The 17636-nt window shown below is 38.3% G+C and overlaps 1 protein-coding gene across 3 annotated transcripts in view; it reads left to right on the top strand.

Annotated features, from left to right (window-relative positions):
* Nucleotides 1-976: 976 nt before the first annotated feature.
* The window catches only part of CA1 (carbonic anhydrase 1), a 55210-nt gene continuing 38550 nt past the window's right edge, over nt 977-17636 (top strand). For 2 of the 3 annotated variants that reach the window (XM_032610673.1, XM_032610675.1), the window contains exon 1: nt 977-1101. The gene's annotated coding sequence lies outside the window, so the exon portion shown is untranslated. The remainder of the gene's footprint in view (nt 1102-17636) is intronic. The other variant, XM_032610674.1, reaches the window with a different exon arrangement.

Raw genomic sequence — 17636 nt, 5'->3', positions numbered from 1 at the left:
TTTTGTTGATTTAATTTATTTTATTAATATGCATATTTAAAAATTCCAAAATCAAAATTATGCAAAACACACATGTAAAGAAGTATCATTCACTCCTCACTCCTTTCTCCTTATCTACAAATCACCAACTGTTGGTAACCAATTTCTTATTATAATACCTTTCTAGTTTTCATTTGCAAAAATAAGGACTATATATGTATAAACAAACATGCGTACATGCATATTTCCTCTTAATTTCTGACATTAAAAAGCATGCTACGGCTTCCCTGGTGGCGCAGTGGTTGAGAGTCCGCCTGCCAATTCAGGGGACATGGGTTCGTGTCCCGGTCTGGAAGGATCCCACATGCCGCAGAGCGGCTAAGCCCGTGAGCCATGGCCACTGAGCCTGCGCTTCCAGAGCCTGTGCTCCGCAACGGGAGAGGCCACAACAGTGAGAGGCCCACCTATTGCAAAAAAAAAAAAAAAAACATGCTAACTTTACTTTTTAAAAGAAAAACAACAGTATATGCTGAAAATCACAAATAATTAATAATTCATACACATCATGCTCTTTTTTTGTATAGCTTCATAATATAACATCTCAAGTATGGGATTCAGATTATTTTTGATGTTTTGCAGTTAAAAATAATGCTACAATTTCAAAAAAAAGAAAACTGATGTCAAAACATTAAGGGCTCAACTGAGATATATATAGGTATAGACAAAATTTTAAATTTTAGTTTAATAAACTTTTAATTTATTGTGCTGTCTTGACTCAGTTTTGAGGCCCTGGCTAGAGACTAGACAGCTCCCCTTCTTGAACAACTGATTAAGTCCACACATCAACCACTTTCCTTATCAGGCTCACACACTCTGGGGCCACTATACACTTATCCTAATCTCTACCAGGCCAGGTACCAGACAACTAGGGGACAAGCCCATGCCCCAGGGCCCACCAAACTTATTAAAATTAGCCAATCCATAGAGAGCCCGGGAAACCTAGCTAACCCCACCCTGCTTGTCATACATTACCTGCACCTACAGCTCAAGCTTGCTGTTACATTGTCTCCAGGTACAACCCACTGTGCCACCCTGCCTGGCAGCCTTCCCTCCTTCGGAGCTGTAAGTAACAGAAAGTTCTGCCTTTCAGTGTGTTGTGCCCCACCACCAAAGGAATCTTTAAATCTTATAAAATATAGTTCTACATAGGCTTTAATTACCATTTAATATATTAAAGCTGCCAAGTTTAAAAACTACTTTTTCTAAAGCTTTTGTATTTTTAGGTGGAAAATACAAATTATACTTAATCCTTGATGAATATTCAATCTAATGTTAATTCCCCTAAACATACAGTGGAATTGATAGGCCTGGTTAACTAAAAGTTGCTTTAAATATTTTAAAATATATGAATTATAAATTTAGTTTATTGGAGTCTCTCAAATATTTCAAATGCCTGACATGTTAGTCTTTTACACACTTGACAAGTTAAAGGCCAGGGTAGGGGTGGGGGGAAGACTTTTCTAATAATTAAAGTAACTCTGGTAAAAGTAATAAATCAAATGTATGCATTAGTAAATTATGTTCTCTTAAATGTTTAAACACTGTAGAAACTTAAGAAAGTTCTCTTATACCTTTGAAATAAAATGGCTCTTATATATAATATTCTAAAATGTCAAGTTCTATTAACTGTTTTGAGCACCTTAAAAATAATATTTCATAGATTATTCCAATGGTTAAAGTATTCCTAAACTCAATACAAACATGTTAATACTGTAGGTTTTATTAATTTCAACTTTACTGTTTTCACTGTTTTGCATAGTTGCTGACTAAAATAGAGAGTAGAGACATATGATCTCATTGGGCTGAGGTTACTGTATCAGAAAATCAGGGTCAAGGTTGAAATGTCAATTAAAGAATTTGAGGGCTTCCCTGGTGGTGCAGTGGTTGAGATTCCGCCTGTCGATGCAGGGGACACGCGTTCGTGCCCCGGTCCGGTAAGATCCCACATGCTGCTGAGCAGCTGGGCCTGTGAGCCATGGCCGCTGAGCCTGCGCGTCCAGAGCCTGTGCTCCACAATGGGAGAGGCCATAACAGTGAGAGGCCCGTGTACAGCAAAAAAAAAGAATCTGAGAGAGGAGCAGGGACACAGTTAGGTATTACCCAGGGCCAGGGGTCCTCCTCATGAACCAAAGGTCAACATGTGGGTGTGTCCTTGAGGCAATGGAACTTTTCAAGCTCACACCATTTTGTACAACCTTGTACATTATATGTATCTTTCCCCAGTTTTTAACGTTAATCTCTTTTACAACTTTTAATTGTCTGATTTGTTAGTCGATACTCCCTCTACAGGCTAATATTCTTCATCACTTGGCTAAATTTATCTCTTTATTGCATGATTGGAGTCTGCATGTTTTTATACTTTACGTATCTTATTCATTATCAATAACCCTATTGTCATTTTATTGACTATTCCCTACCTGATTAACACAATCAATTTGATACTTATTTTAGAATATTACCTCTAGGGTTGCATCAAGCTCACGATCTGTAGCTCACCTACATACATCCTTCCGTCTCTGCGGTTTGGGCTAGCAGGTGCCAGGATACAGTCATCGTACGGGAGTCTCCACTGTACCTTGGAGTTCCTGGCTGCAGTTCATCCATCTTATCCAAACATCCCCTCAATACCATGCATCTTATACCTCTTGAAAAGACATAAATCCATTGAAAGCATGGAGCTCTTGCCTTGGGAACTTTTGCCTATTTTATTCTTTGCTTCTGTCATGCCAACATTTGTTTTAATCTTTTAATTTGTTGTAAATATGTGTTCTAAACATAAATCTTTCTTTAAAAAAAGAGGAGTAAACAGATCTTTTATGGCACCATTGGGCAGGATAAGGCAGGTGGGCAAGATGTGGAATTAGAGGTGCTTAGTGTTAATTTTCTGAAAGTGGAGATGAAAGTCTTGAAATACAACAGTGCTATCCTAGTAAAGGTCAGCACAAGGTAGGTGAATTCCTCCAAAGCCTTCCTTGACCCAGGCTGTTCTATGTGTCCTTTGTTGGTGTGACTTTAACATCTAGTTAGGTTTCTCTTGTTGCCTTTGCCTCACTACTTTATAACTGTCTGCGGTGGAATAGTATTGTTTTGAGAAGCAAAAATGTTGAGACTTGGGTAGAGGTGGTGTTAATGTGAAAATATGATGCTTAAGCTTCAGGGCACTCCACTTGCTTGAACCCACTTCCAAGATCCTGGAAAAGCCCTAGAAATGTCTATAGGTGGACATATGTTTACATAAAATTTACAAAAGATATTTAACCACAATTATACTTTGACATCTCACTATCGTCAGATTTCCTGTGTCAGATGTTGTTAGAGAGGCTGCAGGTATTTTGAGATCCAGATGAGGGAATGTTGAATTTTAGTTTGGGTTTAATGTGATATATTTATGTGGTTCACAGTCATTTCTGTATATTGATAATTTATTGCTAGCCCTTATGGTAGCATCCACTATGCCAAAACAAACATACAGAGCCCAAAGTCTTATCAAAATGCAAAAGTGTTCTAACAGCTCCCAGCTCTGGAAATTGGTAGACTGTGGAAGAGAGACTGTGAAATGTAGAGACAGAGCAGACTGTCGGAAAAAAATTTCAATCACCAAATATATAAAATTGTAGACAGAGAATTTGGTTCTCATCCTAGTCAAGGCAGAAATTCTTTCCACTTAGGAATAGATCTGATAGTGCTTTATATACAACTAAAACCACATCATATTTTTTGATGGGAATAATACAAAATTAAATTTATGAGAATCCTGCTTGTAAGGCACAAGTGTGAAGCAGAACTTCAAATGTGTGTGAAGTTTTATGCATTCCATTATCAATAACCAAAAAATTTAATCAACCAGTCTGGAAGACTAAATTATCTTTCTATTCTCTCTATAGAAAATGATATACTTTTTGTCATATGAAGAGGTAACTGAAGGTTATGAAACAAAAATGTAAAGAAAAGGTATTACAGAGTTGTATCAGGCAGTTTAATATAAAATACTCTATTATTTTTCTGGATTTTGTGATGTTTTGATATTTGCTAAATTTTTTAATGTTTGTTATGATTTTTTTTGTCCTGAGTACATATTCACCTTAGTAACTAATTTTTATTATTAATTTTGTATTCTTTTTTGTGAAAAAATTAAATTTACCATTTTAAGTGCACAGTTCTGTGGCATTAAGTACATCGCATTATTGTACAACTGTCACTACTGTATCCATCTCCAGACCTTTTTCATCTTCTCAACCTGAAACTCCATATCCATTAAACAGTAACTCCCCAGTTGCTCTTCTCTCAGCCCCTGGTACCACTATTGTACTTTCCAGCTCTGTGAATTTGACTATTCTATGTACCTCTTATTAGTGGAATTATATTTGTATTATTCCTTTGTCCTTTTGTGTCTGGCTTTTTTCACTTAGCATAGTCTTCAAGGTTCACCTATGTTGTATCATTCCTTTTAAAGGATGAATAATAATCTATTGTACGTATATACTATGTTTTGCTTACCTACTCATCTGTCAACAGACATGTGGGTTGTTTCTACCTTTCGGCTATTGTGAATAAAGCTGCTATGAACATGGGTGTACAAATATCTGTTCAAGTTCCTGCTTTCAACTCTTTTAGGTTTATACCCAGAAGTGGAATTGCTAGATCATATGGTAGCTCTATATTTAATATTTTAGGAACCACCATACCATTTTCTACAGTGGCTGCACATTTTATATTCCCATAAACAATGCACAGAGGTTCCAATTTCTCCACATCATTGCCAACACTTGTTATTTTCTGTTCTTTTGGTTTTGTTTTGCTTGGCTTTTGATAATAGCCAACTAATGGGTATGAAGGGTATTCCATATTTCAGAGGGTCCCCAAAACTTGGGTCTTCCTTGGACTCAGGTCTGAATTTCAGTTCCACCATGGTATATGGTCCATTTACTCAATTTCTCTATGTTTTTTTTTCCTCATTTATAAAATGAGGGTAATAATAAGCCAGACTCTAGAATTGTTTTGAAGATTTGGTGAAGTAATATATGTGACACCATTAACACAGTGCCTACACTTAGAAAGTAGCAGTACTTTTACTATTATTTATTTACACATCTTTCTCCTGTACTATATTTGAGCTCCTCACTCATATTTTTATCTATAAAACCTAGCTTGGGGCCTGACACACAGTCAGCATTTAACAAATATTTCATGGTTGAGCTTATATTAGTCTGTAGAACACAGGTCACAATTCTTTTAGCCACTGTGAATATAGGAGTTCAAAAATTCCTTAGTGCAGAACTGAAAGTACATATCAGAATTTTGCTACTCTGTAATTCACTCTATGCAATTAAGGTCTTATCAATATAGTAAACTCTGTATTGTTCTCCTTCTGTAATGCTCACTCATGCTCAGCAAATAGTTTTATTTTTCTCATAAAGTTATAAGTCAAAGAGCCTCTCTGTGTATTACTTTAGACAAATATTTGTCCTGGGTGGACTCTACCTGACTATTGCTCACAAGATTTTGGTGCCCCAAGGGCAGATGAGATCAGTAGCATGTGTTTTAGGGTACCACTTCAGCTGAGCTGATTTCTGCTTAGGTGCACTATATGTGATACAAAACCCTACAAGATTTGGGGATCCCATTCCTAGGTGGGCCTTAGAGTTCAAAAAAACCCTAAAACTGTATTTGAAATTGAGGAGGGTATGTGAGTCTGAGAATATGTGCAGACATAGATAGGACTTTTATCAGAATCTCAAAGGAGTTCATGACCAAAAAGGATTAAAAATGACAAATCTAGAAGGCCTGGGGCACCTGACCCATTATCAAGTCAGAGTCTGAAGTTTAGGGAAAAAAATAGAGCTCTTCATACAAATTGTGATTTAGGTTCAGGCCTTAGGCAAGATAGGACTAAGCCACAGAATCAGCTCCCAGCCCCAAGTGTCATTGAAACTGGAGGGATAATTTAAATCTCCTTTAAACTTCCTCTACCTACACGTGGGATTGGTCCAGAGCCTGTAGATCGATGCTAAAGATGGTAATAAAGTCATAATAGTTGGGGGCTATTCAAAGAACATGCAGGGATCACACAAGTAAACATAACTTCCAATCAGTAAGGAACATAATAACATGAGTAATGGGTGGAGGGTGAATGGAGGACGTTGAGATCAATTCATCACAGTGCCAGGGTGCCCATTCATTTCCTCTTCAGGTAGAGGCTGAGAGTATGTTTTTTAAAAAGAGCATTGTTCACTTGTTTCCTGTCAAGTACAACCTTTGCAGCATCTCAAATTGGGGTACCTATTACAATGTGAGGGACCCTGAGAAGCGGCTGTGGCCAAAGATCTCTCCTTTGCTAGCCTGTGCTAGTCCATGAAAATGTTGTTGAAAATATATTCTTTCACTTGAGTTTAAAATCACTATATAAAATGCAGATGTGACTGAAAGAAGTTAACATATAAAACCATTTTCTGCCATTAACACACTGATGTGAATTTATTTCAAGATGGTTAACTTGCTAAAGTTAGACAAACTTGGATACAGTGTTGGAAGGTAGAGAGATGTGTCCTAGGCAGTCCAATGTCCAAAGTAGGATAGACAAGAGGTAGTATTAGAAAACCATAAACTTGGAAAAGAGAGAATACCATGACAGATAAAGTGGAAGTGAACAAGGAAGTAGGACGGCAAAGCCATTTCACAAATGTGTCAACAAGCTGCAATCTTGACCTCTGGTTTCCCTAAAGTAAGAGCTTTCACAAAGTAAACATGTTATTTTAAAGTGTATCTGAGATGGCCTTGCAATTATGATGTACAGTTTAATTGGAACAGGGGAGAACCTCAGAGGGAAGAGCACAGAGAACAGGGTACATACAAGGCTGTGAGAGGAGAAGAAAAGTGGCTACTTGCTTCAAAATATTCTTAGCTGTCCTGGTCTGCCACTGAGCTGCAGCCTTCAAACTCCAACTGCAAGGGAAGCATTTTCTGAGCCTCCTTGGAGAAAACCCATGACCTCAAATCCTCCCATTAAAGCTCTGTCCAGAGACTTGGTACTGGCTCAAGGAGAAAGTCAGATTTAGTTTCTGGGAGGCAGGACTTTGTTGGGAAAGTTGTAAGATTGACATGATGGTGACGAGCCTGGAACTTCCTGGTTTGATGCATAGCTATTAGACCTTTTAAGGAATAGGACACTACCCTTCCCCCTCCAGATATTACATAATTATATCTATCTGGAGTTTTCTAACATGTTTCTCTTTTTCAAAAATATTTAAATTTTAAGAAAGACAGAGGGTGAGTCTTGAAAAAATTATAAGGAAACCCAAAAGAGCTTACTGTGCATGTCAACTGCCTCAGTTAGAATAAAACACAATCATCAAAAGGGTATTTATGTTTGTTTTATAGAAATAAAATGGAAAAAATACTTCCATATGCTTAAAGCAGTTATGTACCACAACTAAAGATAGAAAGGATTTTTTTAATTGCAAATGCAATTCACAAATAATCTGCCTTCTTTTCCCTCCAATACTCTGTGTTTTTATTTATTTTCTAATGTGAGTAGCTGTAAAAGTTAAGTCCTTCATCTCCTGTTCTTTCCAATCATATTCCCTTCAAGGTAACAAATGTTACCAGGTTGGTGTTTTTCCACTCACTCTTCAATGAATGCATAAGCATGTATACATGCAAAACATGTGTTATATACAAAATCAGGATCATATTATGCTGTTGCTCTGCAATTCACGTTTTTATTTTTACATCTTTATTGGAGTATAATTGCTTTACAATGGTGTGTTAGTTTCTGCTTTATAACAAAGTGAATCAGTTATACATATACATATGTTCCCATATCTCTTCCCTCTTGCATCTCCCTCCCTCCCACCCTCCCTAACCCACCCCTCTAGGTGGTCACAAAGCACCGAGTTGATCTCCCCCGTGCTATGCGGCTGCTTCCCACTAGCTATCTACTTTACGTTTGGAGAGAGTGGCATGGACATATATGCAATTCACTTTTTACACTTAAAATATTACAAGCACGGTTGCCTAGGAACATTATTTCAGTCTTTAGGCTACTTTGAAATGCCTTCTCTCACAAACTCTGATTCAATTAGTGTCCTTATACTTCAAATTATTTTGGTCAATTCTTCAGTAGCATAGAGTTCTAAACATGAGATTCAGGGACCCAAGTCTATATCCATTTATAATTCAAATGAGTATACAAACTAATGACTGTACCACTTTATGCTTCCATAAGAAATATTATCAATGCTTTGCATTTTACCCCCCATTCTGTTGGTTTCTCATTGCTTTGAATTTCATTTTCCTACACAATGGTCACATAGTCTTTTCACACACTATTGCCTATTGGTGAGCAGAGTCTAAAAACTCTTCTTTTGGATGCAAAAGGCAAAAAACACCTCTTTGTGTTTCGTGAGAAAGGGAATGGTGGGCTTCTCCCCTCCTCAACTCTGTGTATTTGCAAATTCTGCACAAAGTTGCAGTTCTTCCCCAGAGCTTCTAGAGTTGATCTCCAAGAAGCAGGCTGCACACTGGAAACTGGCTGATCAAATTTTCTCCAAAGACCAAGGGGGATCCACTGGGCTTAACTGGTTGTCTGCACTCTGGGAGCCAAAGTTTCTGAGTTTTTCACCCTAGTACATCACGCCTGTTTCCAGCCAGAAGCCACTGCCTTCCCCAGTTCTGTAAACACTGATGCCCACGTTTGTGTGTGTTCTTAAGACTTTGTATTTTGGAGACCCACATACATTTCTCATCAACTGGTTGAATCTTGCCAGCAAGGCATTGACAAGGAGAGGGGGTCATGGATTTGAAATCAGATTTTCATCTTTCCCAATTTTTTGTTTCTTCTTCATCTGTGTGTTAAGAGATTATGGCCACAGTTGTTCTCCATGAACTTAAAAACAAATTAACAAGTCCAGGCTATACTGAAGGTGAAAAGGAGAAAATGTTTTAAATATTAAAAGTGGATCAACCCTTTATATATTTATCTAGAATAAAACCCACACAAAGTCTATTAAGTGATTTACCAATTCTTGCAAATGCTAATCTTAAAGTAATATCCTGTGTATGGATGGGTGCAGGACACTGTGATATGAAGACCATATTTGGCTTCCCCGACCTGCAATGTAAAAAATTCCTTTTACCATAATAATATTAGGGAGGCTGTGTCCAACTGAGCAGGGTTCACTTTCTTTTTGTTGCAGTACGCGGGCCTCTCACTGTTGTGGCCTCTCCCGTTGAGGAGCACAGGCTCAACGGCCATGGCTCACGGGCCCAGCCGCTCCACGGCATGTGGGATCTTCCCGGACCAGGACACAAACCCGTGTCCCCTGCATCGGCAGGCGGACGCTCAACCACTGCACCACCAGGGAAGCCCCAGGGTTCACTTTCTTAAGTGATAGAGGTTTATCATGTCAGGTAAAGTTTCAGAATCATTTAATCTCACTTTTCATCATCCATTATGGTGGAGCCGAAGCTATCTATTTCTAGATTTATGTGCCTTTAATTTTTTCACATTGCTACAAAATGAGGCACCTGTAAGTTTACACCCCAGATAATCCTCTGTTTCTGGAATGTAGAAGTTATTCTTTTTCATAACAGATGCAATATAGTCTGTCAAGCAGATATTATGACTCAATTTAGAGATCGTCACCATTGCATAGGCTGAAGACGATCTAACGAATCATCCTGCTTCATGCAGCTCAGCTGCACTTCTGAGGCTAGAATCTTCCTGGAGCCCCTGCCCCATCTGTACACCCACCTCCCCATCACTTCTTTGATCTCTTAGCTGTTGTGACTTTTCTCATCCACCTCTTAGCCAAAGAGGGAGGGCAGAAGGCTGCCTTCAGAGCCAAGTAGCAGCTGTTGCTGCCAGTACCATGACCAGAAGCTGAGGACCCACCCTCCCCAGCCTTCTCTAGCTGCTCTGTCACCACATACCCCTTGGCTGGCACAGTGGGGTGGCCAATATTCAGGCTAATATGATACTTTCACCTCTGTCACAATTTATGACATATTAAAAATTGAAACATTTATTCTCCAGTTAGGAGGTTTCAGGTTTCTGGTACTAAGATTAGACCAAGTCTTAGGTAAAGAAACAGTATCCCTTTCCTGAAAATGGAGTGCTAAAATTCTGGCCAATTTTCCTGAGACGAGATGATTCTTAGCTTAGTGTATATTACAACAGTCTCCCTCAATTGAAAATGCTGTCATTCCAGCTCCAGGCACATATTCTGGTGGCCTGACATTGCTTGTTCCCAGCATCACACACATCCCATGGAAATAAATGAACAAACTCAACTTCCTTGTTTATCCATCCAACATCTGACAAATATTTATTGAGGATCTGTTAAGGATAGTGGAAGATTCCTAGCCATCCTATCATCTAGTGGAGAGACAAGTATACACATAAATGTAACCAAGGTTTGAATATGAGAAGTGTCATAAGAAAGATACAAAACAGGGCTTCCCTGGTGATGCAGTGGTTAAGAATTCACCTGCCAATGCAGGGGACATGGGTTTGAGCCCTAGTCCAGGAAGATCCCACATGCCGCGGAGCAACTAAGCCAGTGCGTCTCAACTACTGAGCCTGCGCTCTAGAGCCCACGCACCACAACTAATGAAGCCCACACGCCTAGAGCCCGTGCTCCACAAGAGAAGCCACCGCAATGAGAAGCACGGGCACCGCAATGAAGAGCAGCTCCCGCTCACTGCAACTAGAGAAAGCCCACGCGCAGCAACAAAGACCCAATGCAGCCAAAAAACTTGGGAGAGTATGAATTTCATGAAAGTCTTCATTAAGGAAATACTTATCATCTGAGATGCACTTTGAATAATAGGTTGGATTTTCACAAGTGGATATGTGTGTTTGGGCTGAGAAGCTGGGTGTTTCACATGAAAGAGCTGCACGTGGCAAAGCCTGAAGGTGGAGAGAGACACAGAATCAACTTGGGAATAACATATAATCCTCTTTGACTGAAACATAAACAATATGAAGGGAACTAGCAAGATACAAGACTAGAAAAATAAATTTGCAGCCCTTGAATGCCAGGCTGTGCTATTCACGTTTTATGCAAAGTATTGGGAAGCTGCTGCAATTTAACAGACCAGGAGTGAGCTGATTGGTACTAGGCTTCAGGGCCATTATTCTCACAGGAGGACTTGAGCTGGATTGGAGGGGAGAGAGGCTCAGGCAGTGAGGCCAGGTAGGATGCAATTTTATGTCAGCAGGTGAGAGGCAGTGGCAATGAAAAGGAAGTGGAAGGGAGGAATGCCAGAGGTGTTGTGGAGATAAAATGGACAGCATTCACATGAGGAAGCTTAAGGAAAGGGAGGGAGAATGTGAGAAGTCCAGGCCTGTGGGCTTAGACTCTGACCCTGGGCTTTGGTGGCAACATTAACCAACATACTGGAGGCAGGAGAACGAGCATATCATCTGGAGGCAGGAAGAGATCAGAGTGAGGGCAAATCATTCAGTTAGTGCTGATCTTTTAGCAGAAAGATCAAGTAGATAACTTTTTAGTTAAAGAAGTAACATTTTCATAGCTATGCCTCGCAAGTATGTAAGTCTACACTTCTTAAATGATTAACAGATGGAACACTTGACAACATTCATCACCTGCATGAACAGAAATATTTATTGTGCTGTGCTCCTGTGTGTGGCACTCCACCAGGAGCGGGAAAGATATGGGTAAAAGTTAGTGTTTATGGGGAGGGGGAAGGGTAAGCTGGGACAAAGTGAGAGAGTGGCATGGACATATATACATTACCAAATGTAAAATAGATAGCTAGTGGGAAGCAGCTGCATAGCACAGGGAGATCAGCTCAGTGCTTTGTGACCATCTAGAGGGGTGGGATAGGAGGGTGGGAGGGAGAAGCAAGAGGGAGGAGATATGGAGATACATGTTTATGTATAGCTGATTCACTTTGTTATAAAGCAGAAACTAACTCACAATTGTAAAGCAATTATACTCCAATAAAGATGTTTTAAAAAAAAAGTTAGTGTTTAAATTAACTACTAAGAAATTGGAGTTTCTCCCATTAGTAGTAAAAGTAACAAGGGGCAACCTGAAGCCAAAGTGTTGAAAAAGAAAAGTGTTCCCTTTACTTTTTCCTTAAACTGTGAGGGGATGAACATGCCACAAAACACCAACCATGATGATTAAGGAAAGCTGTGTAGACTTAACAGCCCTTATAAAATAAAACTCACATTAAAATCAATCTGACTTACCTTCGTGCTATTGTGCCGCAGGGGAATTAAAGGTGAACAGTGCACATAAATGACTTTATTGATAATCATTTTGCCAAAACATACATTTTCAGCTCTCCTTAACCACTTCCTCTTATGTGTCTCTTATTGATATTTTCTTCAAATATCAGCACTGATATTTTCTTCAAAATAATATATGATATGTTATCTGCCTAGAAAATCTGATAGAATCAATGGGTGACCAAGTAGAACTTAGAAAATCCAGTAAGATCACCAGACGAAATAGCAATGTAGAAAAATCTACTCCTTTCTGCTATATCAACCACAGTCGATTAAAAAATATCCAAAGAACAATACTTTTTACAGTAGTAATGAAACTATTACTTTATCATATTATTTCAAGCACCCCTATCCCCGCCCCCAACACACCCAAAACACACACAATTATACCTGCATTTTAGAAAGCAAAATCCCTGGATCATTTTAAGCTCAAGATGAAGCTAATTTCCCTGACTCTCCTTCCCTAAATGTGCCAAGCCCATCATGCCCAGGGCTGAAATTCATCTCTTTTCCCCATTTAGCCACTTTCCTCCACCACCACCACCACCACCACCACCACCAATCTCTGCCACTATTCAATGAATCTTTGAGAAGCTCCTCTCTGCTCCCTAACTGTGGTGGGCTGAATAACGGCCCCCAAAGATACCCATGTCCTAATCCTCAGAACCATTGAATTTGTTACTTTACTGGGACTTTGCAGAAGCAAGTAAATTAATGATCCTGAGATGGGAAGGTTATTCTGAATTATCCAGGTGGGCCTGATATAATCACAAGGTTCCTTATAAGAGGGAAGCAGAAGAGCAGAAAGAAAAAAGATGCTAAGCTGCTGGCTTTAAAGATAGAAGGGGCCATGAGACAAGAAATCCTGGCAGTATCTAGAATCTAGAAAAGGCAAGGAATCAGATCTCCCCTAGAGCCTCGAGAAGGAATGCAGCCCTGCTAACATCTTGATTTTAGCCCCTAAGACTCATTTCAGACTTCTGACCACATGAAGTGTTAAGAGAATAAATTTGCATTGTTTTAAGCTATTAAATTTTGGGTAATTTGTTACAGCAGCAGTAGGAAACTACTATATTACCTCCATGCATCTTTTGCCATGAACCCCGAACCATGAAACTGTGGACTGCCTGCTCAGAGTGAGGTAACTTATATGATCAGTGCATAGCTCAGGATGACAGTAGCTGGAGAACCAGTGCTGAGAGCACTGGTTCAGAGAAGAAAGGAAGAAGTGAGATCCAAATAGAGCTTCTAGTAAGGAGCCCCCACTGCATTTCAGACATTGTGCTAAATGCTTTACATATATTACCTCTTTGACTTTTTCTCCTTTATTACCTTTTTAAATGTCTTTGAGATATACAGTGCTTGTCTTCTTGAGTATATGTAGTCTTTGATTGTAGTAAGCTCATCATCTGATCATTATTTGTGGGAGTCCTAAATTCTAAATTGGGCAATCTTTCCTTCAAAGAGGTCAGTATACAGTGGCTATCACCCCCGACATGGGCCAGTTCAGTTCCCTTGAGTCTTGGCTCAGCAGGAGAGTCATGGGTTCAGATTCAAGTGGCCCAAGCCTCAGAATTGTCATTGGTACCGATTCTAAGGGTGAAGCCATGCCTGTCCCTAAGACCCAGTTCTCAATTTAGGGGTTTGTTTAGGAGACAGAGTGTGAATTTCCTGAAAGGATCAATTACCTCTTGCATGACCGGAATTTTCTCCAAGAGTGAAATCTCTCCAGACCTGGTAGTTCTGCAAGAGAGAACTCGTGGCAAAGGGGTAGGTGCTATGAAGTTGGGCAAAAGTAGATGGACTTAATATTTAAAAGGAAGAAAATATTAAACCTGCTAGTGTTTTTTTAATAGGTTTTATGAAAGGAAATGCTCAAAAAAGTCTCCCAGGGTTCTTCCTCAAGAAATAGGGAAGGTAGTAGTGCCACTTATAGGTGGAATACTGAGAGGAAGCATTGTGAGGGATGGGAGATTAGAGTTACATTTTGAACATGTTAACTTTGCTAGCTTCTGTTACATTCTAAAAAGAGCTTTAATGTTGAGTGTCCAGGCCGAATTTTTAGTTATATATGTTTCAGGTGAACAGTGTTATAGTTCAACACCTATACACATTACAGGGTCATCATCACCACAAGTCTGGTTACCATCCATCACCATACAGTTGACCCGTATCACCCACTTTGCCCACCCTCCAACCCTTTTCCCCTCTGGCAACCACTAATCCATTCTCTGTATCTATGAGTTTGTTTTTTGTTTTGTTTTATTTTATTTGTGAAGTTTGTTTTGTTTTGTTTTTAGACTCCACATAGGAGTAAAATCATATAGTAATCAATACTTATCTTTCTCTGTCTTATTTCACTACCATAATATCTTCAAGGTTCATCCATGTTGTCACAAATGTCAGAATTTCATTCTTCTATATAGCTGAGTAGTATTTCATTGTGTGTGTGTGTGTATATATATACATATATATATATATATATATATATATATATATATATGTATATATATACCACATCTTCTTTATCCATTCATCCATTGATGGACACTTAGGTTGTTTCCATATCTTGGCTATTGTAAATAATGCTGCAATGAACATAGGTGTATATATCTTTTTGAATTATTGTTTTCATGTTCTTTGGATAAATACCCAGAAGTGAAATAGCTTGGTCATATGGTATTTTTATTTTTAATTTTTTGAGGAATCTTGGTATTGTTTTCCATAGTGGCTGTACCAGTTTAAAGTCCCATAAACAGTGTACAAGTGTTCCATTTCCTCCACATCCTCTCCAACACTTGTTATTCCTTGACTTTTTTAGAACAGCCATTCTAACAGGTGTGAGGTGACACCTCATTAAAGTTTTGATTTGCACTTCCCCGAGAGGAATGTTGAACTTTTCATGTGCCTGTTGGCCATCTCTATGGCTTCTTTGGGAAAAATGTCTTTTCACATCCTCTGTCCATTTTAAAATCAGGTTGTTTTGGGATTTTTGTTGAATTGTATGAAGCCTTCATATATTTTTGATATTACCACCTTATTGAATACATGATTTGCAAATATCTTCTTGCATTCAGTAGGTTGCCTTTTCATTTTTTTTTTTACATCTTTATTGGAGTATAATTGCTTTACAATGGTGTGTTAGTTTCTGCTTTATATCAAAGTGAATCAGTTATACATATACATATGTTCCCATATCTCTTCCCTCTTGCATCTCCCTCCCATCCTCCCTATCCCACCCCTCTAGGTGATCACAAAGCACCGAGCTGATCTCCCTGTGCTATGTGGCTGCTTCCCACTAACTGTCTATTTTACATTTTGTAGTGTATATGTGTCCATGCCACTCTCTCACTTCATACTAGCTTACTCTTCCACCCACCATGTCCTCAAGTCCATTCTCTAAGTCTGCGTCTTTATTCCTGTCGGACCCCTAGGTTCTTCAGAACCTTTTTTTCTCTTAGATTCCATATACATGTGTTAGCATATGGTATTTGTTTTTCTCTTTCTGACTTAACTTCACTCTATATGACAGACTCTACGTCCATCCACTTCACTACAAATAACTAAATTTCATTTATTTGTATGGCTGAGTAATATTCCATTGTATATATGTGCCACATCTTCTTTATCCATTCATCTGTCAATGGACACTTAGGTTGCTTCCATATCTTGGCTATCAAAAAGAGTCATGTACCACAATATTCACTGTAGATCTATTTATGATTGCCTTTTCATTTTGATGATGGTTTCCTTCACTCAACAAAAGTCTTCTATTTCGATGTAATCTTGTTTGTTTATTTTGGCTTTTGCCCCCTTGCCTTTGGAGTCAGATCCACAAAAACATAACTAAAACTGATGTCATTGAAGTTACCACTTATGTTTTCTTTTAGGAATTTGATTGTTTCTGGTCTTACATTCAAGGTTTTAATCCACTTTGAGTTAATGTTTGTGTATGGTGTGAGATAGCAGTCTACTTTCATTCTTTTGCATGTAGCTGTCCAGTTTTCCCAGCACTATTTATTGAAGAGACTGTCCTTTCTCCATTGTATGTTCATTTCTCCTTTGTGTAGATTAATTGTCCATATTAGTTGTCCATGTGTGTTGTTTTATTTTGGGACTCTCAATTCTGTTCCATGGATCTATATGTCTGCTATTGGGTCAGTACTATATTGTTTTGATTGCTATAGCTTTGTAGTATGATTTGAAATCCAGGAGCTTGATACCTCTGGTTTTGTTCTTCTTTCTCAAGATTGTTTTGGCTATTTGGAGTCCTTTATGTTTTCATACAAATTTTAGAATTGTTTGTTCTAGTTCTGTGAAATATGCCATTGGCATTTTGATAGATATTGCTTTGGGTAGTTTGGACATTTTAGCAATATTAATTTTTCTTATCCATGAGCACAGAATATCTTTGCATTTTCTGATATCTTCTTTAATTTCTTTCATCAGTGTTTAATAGTTTTTAATATACAAGTCTTTCATCTCCTTGGTTAAATTTATTCCTAGATATTCTATTCTTTTTGTTGCAATTGTACGGGGGATTATTTTCTTAATTTCTCTTTCTGTTAGTTCATTATTAATGTACAGAAACCCTACAGATTTCTGTATATTGATTGTGTATCCTGCAACTTTCCTGAATTCATTAGTCCTAACAAGTTTTGGGTGAAGTTTTTAAGGTTTTTCTATATATGGTATCGTGTCATCTGCAAATAGTGACAGCTTTGTTTCTTCTTTTCTGATTTGGATGTCTTTTATTTCTAGCCTAATTGCTGCGACTAGGACTTCCAATACTATTTTGAATAACAGTGGCAAGAGTGGGAATTTTTGTCTTGTCCCTGATCTTAAAAGGAAAAGCTTTCAGCTTTTTGCTGTTGAATGTGATGTTATCTGTGGGTTTGTCATATATGGCCTTTATTATGTTGAGTTATGGTCCTTCTATACCCATTTTGTTGAGAGTTTTTATCATAAATAGCTGATAAATTTTGTCAAAAGTTTTCTCTGTATCTATTGAGATAATAGTATAATTTTCATTCTTCGTTTTGTTAATGTCATGTATCACATTTGATTGGTTTGCAAATGTTGAACCATCCTTGCATCTGTGGAATAAATTCCAGTTATTCATGGTGTATGATCCTTTTAATGTATTGAATTCAGTTTGCTAATATTTTATTGAGGATTTTTGCATCAATGCTTGTCAAGAATATTGGTCTATAATTTTCTTTTCTGTGTTGTCCTTGTCTGCTTTTGGTAATAGGGTAATGCTGGCTTTGTAAAATGTGTTTGGAAGTTTTCCCTCATCTTCAATTTTTTGGAAGAGTTTGAGGATAGTTCTTAAATC

The sequence above is a fragment of the Phocoena sinus genome, chromosome 17 (assembly GCF_008692025.1).
Source record: "Phocoena sinus isolate mPhoSin1 chromosome 17, mPhoSin1.pri, whole genome shotgun sequence".
Lineage (NCBI taxonomy): Eukaryota > Metazoa > Chordata > Mammalia > Artiodactyla > Phocoenidae > Phocoena > Phocoena sinus.
Note: the sequence above shows the minus strand (reverse complement) of the source record. Positions and strands in the feature narration are given on the sequence as shown.